Source organism: Lagenorhynchus albirostris, chromosome 4 (assembly GCF_949774975.1).
Source record: "Lagenorhynchus albirostris chromosome 4, mLagAlb1.1, whole genome shotgun sequence".
NCBI lineage: Eukaryota > Metazoa > Chordata > Mammalia > Artiodactyla > Delphinidae > Lagenorhynchus > Lagenorhynchus albirostris.
Genome location: NC_083098.1, coordinates 37,243,819 through 37,257,958, shown reverse-complemented (window position 1 = coordinate 37,257,958; position 14,140 = coordinate 37,243,819). Strand labels below are relative to the sequence as shown.

The 14,140-nt window shown below is 36.7% G+C and overlaps 1 protein-coding gene across 8 annotated transcripts in view; it reads right to left on the bottom strand.

The window, feature by feature from the left end:
- The window catches only part of MAPK10 (mitogen-activated protein kinase 10), a 361,702-nt gene extending 352,443 nt beyond the window's left edge, over positions 1-9,259 (bottom strand). For 7 of the 8 annotated variants that reach the window (XM_060147171.1, XM_060147176.1, XM_060147169.1 and 4 more), the window contains exons 1-2: positions 9,047-9,259; positions 5,949-6,063 (exon numbers count right to left, since the gene is read on the bottom strand). The gene's annotated coding sequence lies outside the window, so the exon portion shown is untranslated. Of the gene's footprint in view, positions 1-5,948; positions 6,064-9,046 lie in introns of those variants that run through there. The other variant, XM_060147174.1, reaches the window with a different exon arrangement.
- Positions 9,260-14,140: the final 4,881 nt, after the last annotated feature.

Here is a 14,140-nt window from a genome sequence, read left to right as displayed (position 1 = left end):
TATCACATGTAATGAATACTGTTAAATTGTAGACTAAATTTTCCAGTAAGCCCTAATATGAGAAGGTTTCTTATGTTAATCACATCTTCATTAATATCTCATACTTTTATTTTAATAGTAGTTCCTCTGATACTATTTATCAGAATATGGAGAATTCTTTATGAAGAATCTGAAATATCCTAAAATTTATGCTGACTCATTCTTCAGCTAAGTTCCAGGAAAACAGTATGATTTTCCTGATCTGACATCAAATTCTTGGGACCTCTCAAATCTATCTTCTTAAGAGATATAGCTTGAGGTACCACCAATCAGTGGCCTTTAAAAGGTCTACTTACCTTGGTCTTACTAAAGTTAAATAGCCCTAAGGATTTAGTTTCCCACCTTGGTAACTTGCAGCCATGGAGAAGCAAGACAAAGCAGCACTATAATGACGTATTTCTGAATATTCTCTTATTCATCCCATGTATAAGATATTTGGTTCCACAAACCTGTTATGCTCACTTCTATCACTTTTTACTTTGATTATGCTGCTATCATTTCTTGGAATCCCTGTTCTTACCCTTAACTGGAAACCATATCAATGTTTAAGGCTCCATTTAGGTCCAAATTTTATCTTTAATTCTGAAAAGGATACGACATAGGAATAAAAAAGGAAGTGCTCCAGAGTTGGATTCCCTCAGGCTACCACCACTAGCTGCATGACCTAGGGCAAGTTACTAAGCCTCCTATGTTTCAGTTTCATGATTTGTAAAATAGAAATGCTCAGTGGGATTTCTATGAAGATTAAATGAATCCGTGCATGGAAAGTGCCTTGAACAGTGTGTGGCACAAAATAATCAATAAATGTTATCCACTATTATAATCTTTATTATAACTCTCATTCTTTCCACACCTCTCTGAACATATATAGACTCATAATTCATAAGAATCTTAAACCCTAGAGGTCACTTTGTTCAATCTCCCACATAAAGTAGTACATTTGGTCAACCATGAAGACAGTTAAATACTTGCAGTGCTGGAAAGTTTGCTACTTTTCAAAAAGCACAGACTGACAAACAATCCTAATAATCAGAAAGTTCCTTTATATAAAGTGCCTACTCTCCACTCACAGGTCTGTAACTTCTGTCTCCAGTACCACTTCAAAATAAACCTGCATCCTCTATCTTCTTTCACAAAATATTCCGAACAGTCTGTGATGAGTTAAAAGAACAGTAAGACATTTTGTTTAGAAAAGTAAAACAAATTTTGGCAAAATTTACTCAACAACAATAACAAAATTAAGAAATTTTGGTAAAATTAAGAAATTAAGGTAATCCTTGCTTCTGAGGGATTTGGCAACAATATTCACATTTATCACCCGATCTATTTAAAAAAATTGTAGACTCTCCGTCAGGCTGTCAGGCTGCTTTCCAGATTATATCCAGACTCTCCGTCAGGCTGTCAGGCTGCTTTCCAGATTATATCCAGAGGTACAATATTTGGTGCATTATTTTGTAGTCTAGTTATTTCTCTACAAAGTCCTTTTGGCTGTTTTTCCTCCTTGTAATTTTTGTTTTCCTGCCTCTGTTTCTATCTATCTGTCTGTCTATCTATCTAGATAGATAGATAGATATATCTTGCTCTTTCTTCTTTCTTTTGTCAACTATTCAACACATATTCATGCAGTACTACCAAGTATCAGGCACTGTGCTAGGCATGGAAAAGTCAAAGATAATTAGATTTGGCTCAAATTACTCACAGGCTAAGGTGGAGAGACAGACACATAAACAGTTAATAAAACACACTGGTAATGCAGTGAGATAGACATGCATAGGCTACGGTGGGAACACCAGGAAGGAATGCCTAATGGAAGGAGTCAGGAAAAGTTTCTGGAAGGAGATAACATCTGATGAAGTCTAAAGTGAGTCTAAGCAGCACCTCCAAACACTAAATCACTTGAGAATCTTGTTTGAAAGATTCTGAGTCAGTAGATGTAGGTGGGACTTGAGATGCTGCAGTTCTAATCAAGTTCCCAGATAATGTCCGTGCTGCTGGTCCCCAGATCACTCTTTGAATCGCAAAGGTCTTAAACGATGAATAATGACTAAGTAAAGGAGGGGTGGGGTGAGTACAGGCGGAATAGACAGTATGAAGTAAATCACAGAGGTAAGAAACACTTGAGTGCATGATAAGATTGAAGCACACTGGTGTCCCCAGGCAATTCGAGAGATCATCAATTCCTAAACTGGAGGTGGATGGGAGTATGGTATATTTTAAGTAGAAGGGAATTTATTACATAGGCCGTAGAGCATATCAAAGTAAGCAGGGCAGTCACATGGTAACAACTGCAAATAAGAGCTGGTAGAATCATGAACAAGAAGATAATATGCTAGACTACTCTAAGTAAACCTGCTAACAATGATAATGAGGCCTAATTTTGGCTGTAGCAACAGATTTATTTCAAAGGAAACTGATATGAGAAATGTTTAAGAGATAAAGTAGGTTGATTTTATTTTAACTTATTAATGTAAAAAATCAAGCAAGTTGCTATTTCTTTGCATTCGTTGCCAGCTTGGTGTCTATTCTTAACCTAACAGTAACATATGATCTTGAACAAGACACTTAACCTCTTTTCACACCAAGTTCCACATTTTAAAACAGTAAAGAGTTGATCCCAGAAAACACTGTGGTCTCTTTAAACCCTAAACTTTATAATACTGTGAATTAACTTCATCTCTCATTGAATCATGGAATCATAAAACATATTCTTAAAACTACCACAACACCTGGAATATAAATATACATTGTATGACTAATATTGAATCTACCTAGCCAACAGGTCTTAAAACTTGAAACTTCTAAAATCCTCCCTCTTCTTCACCCATGACGTTCATTACTGAGTCTAGCTGCTTTGTACTTATGTCCTACTGATGATTCTTTGGTTTGTGCCCTTATTATTTTTTAGCTGAATTCCTGCAATAGCACCTTACAAGTTCTCTCTGGCTCTAATCTAATCTCTTTCCAGACACTATCCAAGAAATTGAAGAACTCTGGAGTCAGAAAGACCTGGGCTTAAATGCTAAATCCACTGTTTCATAGTTGTGTGATTGTTAGCAAGCTATTTAACCTCTCTAAACCTGAGTTTCCTTATCTACGAATCATAAGGTTGATATGAAGATTAAATGTTTGTAAAGTGCTTAGCACAGTGCTTAATACACAGTAAGAACTCAATAAATGCTAGTTATTATTTTGAAAGACAAGTCTCATAAAGACTTGAGCAGGTACTTTACAAAAGAGGAAGATCAAATAGCCAATAAAAAATGAAAAGATGTGCTTTTTATTAGTAGTCAGCACAATGCAAATTAATACTTCCATGAGTACAATTAGGTACCCACCGGATCAGCAAATTTTAAGAACTTAAAAACCAAGTATTGGTGAGGATATAGAGCTTCCTATATATTGCTGGTGGAAATATAAATTGAGGCAACCAATTGAGGAAAACATTTGGCATTATTTAGAAAAACTGAATGTGCACATACCCCCAAACTCAGGAGTTCCTTTCCTTGATGTGTATACTAGAGAAGCTCTTATACATGTATATTAGAATCTATGAGCAATAATATATGTGCATAAAAAGTATCATATGTATATTTAATATTATTATATGTAAATGTATTTATTTAACATTTACTTAGTACATAAATAACTCAGGTTATTTTATATATATATATATATATATATATATATATATACACACACACACACACACACACATAAGTAATATAGAAATATTCCAAATGTCTATCATAATAATGGCTAAGTAAATTTGGATATATTCATAGAGTAAAATACTACATAAGTTACATGAATAAACTACATACATCAACATGGAAGAATCTTACAGTGTTTCACAAAATCAGGTGATTAAGAATATATCACTATATACTACTATGATTACAAGATTGAAAACCTACAAAGAAAAGTAAGAGAATAAGCGTGACAAAAGGCAGGGTAATGGTTACCTCTAGCGGGAAAGGAAAAGCATGTGATCTTAAAGGAGCACAAAGGGCTTTCTGGGAGTCTGCTCCTTAATATGAATGGTGGTTATGTGAGGTTTGCTTTATAATTATTCCTTAAACTGCATTTGTTTTATACACTCTTCTAGGTACATGATATTTACTAAAAAATAAATTTCATCATGTCATTCTACTTAAAATCTTTCAAAGCTTCTTCATTTTGGAATAAAATACAAACTCCTTAGCTCTGTTTAAAAGATCCTTCATGATATATCTCCTGTACCCCTCTTCAGCTTTATCTCTACCACCCTCATTTATGCCCCAGCATAGTAAATAGCATCTAGTGCCCCCAAACACCCAGGCTCTCTCAAGTTGCTGGGCCCTTGAAAAATGTTCTCACTGTTCCCCTTCTTCTAGCTAACCTCTTATTGCCCTTAACATTCAGCTAAAATATCACTCCCCCTGGGAAGCCTTCCTTAACAAATCCCCATCCGATCTGTCTTAGACTCTCCTCTGCTGTGCTTCCTTTATCACCCAATGTCTACCCCTTTAATAGCAGTGGATAAGTACCACACTCTTTAGAAATAACTCCCTTTTTTAATGGCATACTTTATCATAAGTGCCACATTCTTTAAACATAGCTCCTTTAAGGCAGGTACTGTCTTTTTGAGCTGTCCCAAGAGCTAAGGATGATATCTACACCATGGATTCTCAATAAATGTTTGCTTAATGAATATATGTTTAAGATGGGGCAATATATGTTTTCTACATCACTGGGAGGCACACATAACTCAAAATATTAAGTTCAGCCATAAGAAATCACCCTTCTTTTAAATTGAAATTGTTGATTACTGGCAATTACATATGATTCTCAGTCATAACAAACACATCTAATACATATTGATTACGCACAGCATAGTGATGACTATTATATCTGCTTTCTCAATATAATTATAAGCAGACTGTAATGAGAATCATGATGTGAAGAAAGTATAGGGTTAATTTCATATAGGGTTAATTTCATCAGTGCTCTGCAGTTATGGGCTATGCATTGATTCATAGGGCAGCCTACATACTCAGAGTTATATAAGCCACTAAACAAATGAAAGAGAGATATTGATCACTAGTTCAAAACAGCTTCTTTTGGAATCTTACAAGCACCACTGTCATACTCTTATTTCTCAAAGATGTTGTTTGACGGATTATAACTAGTTCATCTCTGCTGGAATCTATTTATTATTGCCATTGGTGACTATGAAGCATCAAGTATTTGATTAAAAAATATACTCTGCCTGCGTGTGCTGATATTTTATAAAATAAGAAGATTTTAAAATTATTCCAACTAGCAAAGCAACTGGATCTATTTTTAATACTGTTTTTATTAAGCAAAGAATTTGTAGGCTAAAATGTCCACAAATTGAGCTTTATAAAACTGTGATGTTGATTTCTCTTCCCTTATGTCTAAAGATCTAAATGTTATGTTAATATATATTACATATACCCTATATATACATATATATATTCCTAAAAGGAATTAAGCATTATAATTTAGCTCAGAACCAATTCTTCTACTAGAGAGGATGAATCAGTAAAATATAGAATTATGCTGCAAATAATAAAAGCCACTGAAAATTACTGTTACCCAACTGTTATGCAGCCTCATGAAATTATTCATTGCAGTCACCTTACTTAGGCTGGTATCATCCAGGGTGGTAGCATCATGGTGTTATACGATGCACTTATGCACCTAAAGACCTGTAGCTCCTACATGTGGTATTGATAGCACCACACCATCAGTTAAGCTTTCTGTCCTGTTGACTTTCACTTCTTTAGTTGACATTATTTGGAGCAGTATTTCTTTCCGATCTATACACTAAATCACATGCACTATTTAAATTGGTTACATAGATCACATGTTTCCTGCTAAGGAACATTTTTAAATTTGCAACTCACCACTGCTTGTATGGTTTCTCATCTACAGGAAATGGGTCTAATTCAACAGCTTCTTGCCTGAGTTGCCATAACAAAGATCTGAGATGGTCCTGCTGTTGGTGTTTCTCAAGCTAGCCTAAAATCAAAGCAAAAACACAGCCAAGTTTGATTTTAACATTTCAATAAGAATTTCACCTACATTTAGAAAATCAAAAGACTGCCAAAGACAATGGTTGATGGGTGATGGGACACAGGGGGAGGGAATAAAACATCTCAAGGTAGTTCACTCTGTTCAAATTTATCACAAACACAAGAACTTGGTTGTTACCAACACCAGAATAGTTGGAATTTTACAATCTGAATATAAGCCCAGTTAGTAATTGTTACCTTAGTTGATATGGATTGGTTTTGTGATAGGAGGCACCCTATTCAGCTTCAACTGCGACAGCTCCCTGTTACATGTTTGCACAGTCTGCTTCTCATTTAAAAACAATGGGTTCATTTGGAACAGTGGGTTACAGAGTTATGGCTAAAGGAGGAGAAGTTTGGATATCTCTGAAGTATGTGAAGTAAAATAAAACTACACTGAAGTTGGTCTGAAGCTAGAAAGAGACCTGTTATGTATGTTTTTCCATAATCTGATCTAGTTACAAAAGTAGTTTGTAACTTTGGTCTGTTGCTGTTACTTTTCGACATTATACCGGACCGATTCTCAAAGACTGTTCCAGTTTCCAATGTTCTACCCATTATCAACCCACAGCTTGTGATTTCTAGTTTGGAAAAGTATGGTCACCATGCCCCAAATAAACGTCCTCTCTGCCCCAAATAAGAATCCCTTTCCAGGCCAAGTGTTTACAATTGCTGCTGCTGGAAATCCTCCCACACCACATCTTCCTGCCCTCTCCGCAACAATCCCAGTGTGGCCTACCACCATTTCAGAGGAGGTTAATGTCTTTCTCCTCTGAATTCCTATTATATGTATTGAGTATGGACACTTGATCATATACCATCTTTGTTATTTAACCTCATCACCCTAAATGACTATAAGCTCCCAAATGGCAGAAACTGTGTTACAGTTTCCCAAACTCTTTCACCCATAGTATTTAGAGAACTATGTGCATGGGAGACATTCGTTCAAGGAATATTGATTGTGCCCCTACTATGCACCAGACAGACACAGTCAGTCCCTGACAGAGATTATAATTTAGTAGTGAATACAGGAAGCCCAGGAATAAGCAATTACACACACACACACAAAATGTAGAAAAAATCCTGTTTATTATGGTGCATATGGGGTTTTGGAGTAACTATGGGTTAAAAACATTTCTAAGGAAACTTCAGTCCTTTCTTTTTCCATTCAAAACTTTAATTTCCATTCCTAGGAGCATTAGTTCTATAAGCCTATGGGTTTTACATCTCATAGTCACCAGGGATAAGATCAGTGAGAAAGGCCATAGTGGCTTGTTATGAATCTAAAATGTCAATTCAACTAGAAAATCCTTTATCAAAAATAATCATAAACTTGCAGTCCACTTTTCAAACTAAAAATGTTTCTTTCAGTTTAAGGATTTTCAATATCACCTGAAGTCTCCATTTAGAGTTTCTACCAAGATTCACAATTAGAAATGGAGTTCTCTTCCATTACATAGAGGGGGGAGAAACAGAACCTGAAACATAGAGATTTTCTCATAACTTGGTTATGAGAATATGTACAGATAGGTAAATTTCTGAAAATCCAAGCTCCAATTCTAAATTACAATTTCTCTTTCAATCAATATGCAGCAAGATCTTTTATCTGAATCAGCAGCAGTGTCTCATCTCAGACTTACGTAATGCAACAAATATCTCTAATATGCTAAAAAAAATGTATTTTGTTCTTTATCAATAAGCATCTCCCCCAGTAGTCTATAGGCCCAACTTTTTCCACGAATCCTTGGTCCTCAGAAGAAGGTGTAAGAGATGCAAGCGTGGTATGGTAGGAAGGAAGCACTCAGCCTACAACAAATACAGCATTGTACTCCTTTCTTGTCATTCCTGGACACTTTGTGCCTCTTTTTTGCATAAGTGTTGCAGTGTCCAACCAAAAGCTTAAAAGAGACAGCAAGAGGAAATAGTAGGGGCAACAGAGAAAGAATTTAAAATGTCAATTTGTTACTTCTTATTCTAATTGAAGGAGTCCATTATTCTCATTAGCACCTAGGCAATCATTCAATTTGAACACACCAATTCCATGTAAAGTCTTATAGCTACAAATGTGACCTGCAGCCAGAAGTAGAGCAGGAAGGGAGAGCATCTGCCCTCATGTTTAACAAGAAAAACCCAATTCGTCTTTATCCATCATCAGTATTAAAAGACTTCTCCACTAAGATTCATTTACATAAAGTCACACACACACGCACAAAAAAACCTTTAAATATGGGAGGCTTTCCCTTTAAATATGGGAGGCTTTCCCTTTAAATATGGGAGGCTTTTTCACATGACTTAAATTAGGCAGATTCCTTTTGCTCATGATATTCCTATAGGATACACTAACAAGGGAAATCCTATGAATTTTCCTGTAATTTTAAAATCTACATATATTTTATGGCATCCGCCATCAATTCTCAGTTCATTTTAACCTTGAAAATTATTGACCGTGTATTCTGAAACCATTAAATACTAATAGCTGCAGACGTACCAGACAATGACAGCAAAAACACACTTGGTCCCTCTGGGATCTGTTCATGAGCCCCAGCTTCCAGCGTGGCAAACACACTCCTCCCCACAGCAGATGCTGTTCTGGGGCAGGCAAGCAGGAAGCCGGAAGCAGCTGATTTTTCCCACTCTGCATATCATTTCTTACTGCCCATCATCAAGAATCTTTTTACCAAAACTGTGAAGATTTTATAACACCAGGAGATTGTCAAATTAAAGATTCCTTGCAATAACAAGAGGGAGTGATGTACAAATGAGGAAGCATGAAGACTCTTTAATACCTAAGGTCATACCACCTTTGTCATTGGATTTTCCAGTGCTGTTGTGAAGGAGAGAAAATCCAGTTTGTTTTCTGTGATAAAATAAGATAATCTAGGACTTTATATCAATTTTAAGAGTGAGATCAAGATAGAGGGAATACATACCAGAGACAGCAAAACTGCTACATCCAAACTGTCCGGCCCCAATAATCCAATGGCTCCAAAGTGGAGTCGGAAGCTTGCGAGCTCATTCATGGGCATGAGCATCACTGTCTATATTTATAACACAAAAATTCACCCAAGGCAGAAAATTTACAGAAGCCTCTCTGAGAGAAATGCAGGCCTTTCCTGCAACCATTTTAATACATGGATCAGCATTCTGTGAGGTCTTTCAGGGTCTGACAACTAGCAGACTAGGGACAGAGGGAGAAATTGGATATTGGGTTGGCAATGCCTGGTGCACTTAGACCCAATTTCCTTCAGTCTGAACTGTGACCTGTCCCATAGGACTTAGCCTGACTCTATCCAGTTTGTTCATAAAAGTTATTGTCAACACACCAAAGCAGGCAGGGCTGCTGTAAAGACACTGTCAGGCTCTGCAGCAAAGACAGCCCATGTAAACAACCTTGTGATTGCTTCAGAGCCAACTGCCCTGGGATAAGCCATTCTTTTTCTGTGGTTAAATTACAGGACCCTAGGAAATTATGCCTTTAAGGGGGTAAAAACAGAGACTCAGTCTCTAGACTTAAAGGGAGAGGGAAAAAAGAAATATATATATGTAATTTTCTTTAAATAGCTCTAGTCTTGATTTACTTGAAGATTTTCCAATAAATCACATTTATTTTGCTGCAGGCACAAATACATAAATTCTGCTAAATACATTGCCATGCTCATTTTTGATGATATATCTTCTTCTCCCAAATGAGCTCTGACATTTCTAGGGGACACAGTATCCTAGTACAGAGTACCTGGGAACCATGCCATGAAGAAAAAAAAAAAAACAAATGCTGCCTGCTGTGACTAGATCACTTTCTTAAAGGGACCCCTTACCTATGCAACTGCAGTGCCAATGTTTTATCTCTAACCTGACCCCCATTCTGTGTTCCTCTTCCCAGCCCAAATTTAGCCTAGAGCGTCTCTGCAAGAGTAATGCCATTAGTTTTCCAACTAAAAATACCACTCCTGAACTAAAATATGTAAATATGCCCCAAAATACTTATTTAAGCTACATCTCTCAGGAAGTAAACTTGAATAAGTTAAACTCTGCATATCTTAAAGATGTGATTTTTTAATGTGTTACGGAACCCATGGCATTTCTTAGATCTGGGACTGAGGTCAGCACTTTTAACAAGTACAGCTGTTTCTCATTCTCTCTCTCTCTCTCTCTCTCTCTCTCTTTCTGTCTCTCTGGTTTTCTCTTCCCTTCTGTAGCTCTGCATTAGTCTAAAAATCCCCGGTCACAATAAAAATGCTCCCTCCCACCCTCTGCCAAACCTCACTCCAAACAGAAAGGTTTCAACATGCCCAAGTCTGGGGAGAGATGCTCCACAGAGAAGGAAAGGCTGGTGGCTTCTTGCCTCAGAGGTAGTTCACTTCATTAACCTCCTATCCACCCCATCTCTGCCTCCCTCTTCCATGCTCACTCTCCCACCCCACCAGAAACAATCAATAGACATCACCCCCACCCTCCAAATAAAACAGGTTAGAACCCAGAATGAGCAAAGAGCCACCTACCATTCCGTGCTTGAGAACTACGATCCTGATCCAGCAGTGTTTGCCCCAGAAATCCTCCCTACTTGTTTTTCATTAACCACATTCCAAACTGTAATAAGGAATAGATTCTTTGGAGGTGGGGAAATTGTTTAAAATTAATGATGGACAGGTGATTTCCAAGAAAAGCCAATCCTAAAGTCACTCAAGCCCCTAGGAATTGAGGGTTGAGGAGAAAAAAGGAATAGTGTAAAAATGAAAAAGGAAAGGAAAAAGGTAAGCATATAACAAGCACCAACCACCCCCATAAAAATAAAAAGAGAAGGGGAGGTTTTAAAAAAAGGAGAAGAAGAAGAAGAGTGGCTTGCTGAATCACCCTCTTTCACTGTCTGGAAACCATTGTGCAGCGTGATGCTGCCTGTACCATTGTGGAACCTACCAGAGGAGACAGACAGAGGGCTTGGGGAATGGGGTTGCTATGGCAACCAAAAGGAGCACACGTGACGTCAAAGCCCAGAGAGGTCTAGGGAGGGGTAAGAGGGAGAAAGGAAAAGAGGAAAAAGTCTATGTGCGGCTACAGCTAGTGTTTTCCAATGAAAAGAGGACCAGGTAAAGTGGAAAGGGACAGGGTTCGTTGGCAGCTATTATTAGCAGCTACGACATCAGGCAGCCAGTCTGCACACCCGGGAGCTGCACAACCGGGAGAAACAACCCCACTCCATGCAGCCCTGGCTCAGCACACAGCAGGGCTGAGAAACAAATGCTTGCAGACCAAAACACCATTGGAAATATAGTCAATCTGTGCTTTTCAACTAGCTCAGCTTTTTGCAAACAGCACAAAGAGAGATATGGAGTATCTCTAAATGTCAAAGCAAACAAGAATGTAATAACCTCAGAAGCGAAGTAAGCATTTGGGTCCCACCTGGACTGCAGAGGTCATTTGAACGGCACAATTCCTCTTCTCTGTTTCCTTATCTGTCATAAAAATCCTGAATAAATACCCACTAAACCAAACTCAGCAAACTGATTCTTAGATTGTAATTTGAATGTGGAAAGAAAATACCAATAATTTGAGTTAACAAATGAGGGTTCTTTTTTTTAAAATTGGGATAATTCTTTAGCGAATGGATGCAAATTGCTAGAGTACTATTTGGGACAGATATCTCAATTTTATTTAAGTAATCTGTCCTGTCTTTGTTAGAGTATATTTTTAAGTCTCCATATAGTTTGCTAAATGTTAAATATAGATGTTTAAATATAGATGTCATAGGGCTTCCCTGGTGGCGCAGTGGTTGAGAGTCCGCCTGCCGATGCAGGGGACACGGGTTCGCGTCCCGGTCCGGGAAGATCCCACATGCCACGGAGCGGCTGGGCCCATGAGCCATGGCCACTGAGCCTGCGCGTCCGGAGCCTGTGCTCCGCAACGGGAGAGGCCACAACAGTGAGAGGCCCGCATACCACACACACACACACACACACACACACACACACACACACACACACACACACACACAAATATATATATATATATAGATGTCATAGGTTCTTAAATATAGAATGTTAATCTATAAATATTAGTTTTCTAGAATGAGAGCTCAGAACAGTGGACTACTTCCACTATTCTTTTTTAATTACCAAAATTTTTTAACTGTTTAAAAATATTTTTCTACTTAAGGGAAATTTTCAATACATATATGGCCTAACCAGCCTCAACCCTTGGGCTTCTCAAGTTACATAATTGAATCAAATTCCTTTTTTGCTTAAACAACTTTACAGTAGGTTGTCTGTCAATTGCAACCAAGTAAGACTGAGTTTTATACCACTCTACACTGTGTTTTGGAACTAGCATACTTACGTGAATAAGGAGCTTCTACCACATGTTAACAGAAAGGATACAACATGCAAAAAATATAAACCAAGCAGTGATTGTAGACACTGAAACACATCATAAAACCATGCAGGACCACATCAGGTTTTGTGTTGTTGCTGCTGACATAATTTCATTCAGGAGGGAATCTAGAAAAAAAAGTCTTGCATGAGTTTTCTTTTTCATCCAGTGGATAAGTTTTTGGAGGTTGCTTTGTTCTAATTTCAAGTTCAACAAGAAGCAGGTGAGTATTAACTTTTAGTCTTGGCAATGGGACTACCTACAAGACAACTATGTCTCAAGTAAAAATATGTATTGATTAGCCAAATAACTTTATATAGCACAATGTAATTGGCATTCCAGCTTTTAATTTACTTTATTCTAAGTTTTGATATCAGAAGTCAATTCCCAATAACTGGATATCAGTGAGGAAAAAATTAACTTCAACTCCTCACGTTGCAAACACAAAAATTAATTCAAGATAAATTTTCACTGAAGCATGAAAGCCAAAATCTATAAAGCTATTAGAATAAAATGTATCTTTTAGAAGAAAAAATAGCTTTCTGTTCTTGGAGTAGGCAAAGATTTCTTAGGACACAGAAAGCACTCACCGTAATAGAAAAAAAATAGACTTGATCAAAATTAAAAGCTTCCAAGGTAAACATTAAGAAAATGAATAGACAGCCACGGACTAGAAGGAAATACTCTTGATAAACATATCTGAAAATATTCTTGATATTCACAAACTCTAGATTATATAAAAATATCCTACAATTCAATGATAAAAACAATTTTGTTTAATGGGCAAAAGTCTTGAGCAGGACTTGACAAAGGAAGATATATAAATGGTCAATAAGTACATTAAAAAGTATTCAATGGAATTGGTCATCAGGGAAATGCAAATTAAAACTGCAGTAAATGCCATTTCACACCCACAAAAAATGACTAAAATTGGAAAGACTAACAACACTAATTATTGAGTAGGATACGGAGAAACCAGAACTCTCCTACATTACTAGTGGGAGCATAAAATGGTAAAACTACTTTGGGAAATGGTTTGGTGATTTTTAATGGTAAACATACACCTACAGTATGACAACAAGATAGTCACCTAAGAGAATAGAAACATTTGTCCACCAAAAAAAAGTTATACATCAATGTTTATGCCAGCTTTATTGATAATTGGTAAAAACTGGAAACAACTCAAAGTATAGCAACAGAAGAATGGATAAGCAAACTATGGTATATTCATATAATAGAATACTATTCAGCAATGAAAAAAGAATGACAACTATGAATAGGCTAAAACCATTTACTTTTCTTCTATTAGGTGTTAATTCTTGAAGGCACAAGTGACAGAGTGATAGATGCCAACATTGTACTGGGGTGTATTTTACTATTTAGGGCTTTAATTCTCAGCCTACTCATTTCAGTAATATTTAGATGATTAAAATGTTCTTTTAAATCTATTTTATACACCACAGAAAAAATAATTTCCTAAAATTAGATCATTTAATATGTTAGTTAAAAAAAAATGACACCTAAATAGATCCTACTCCTTACTGGATAAAACCATTTAAAGTCCTCAATGAGAGGATATTACATTTTCAGAATGAACTATGGAAATATGCAACAACATACATGAATCTCAAAAACATGGTATGTGAAGAAAATGAGACAAA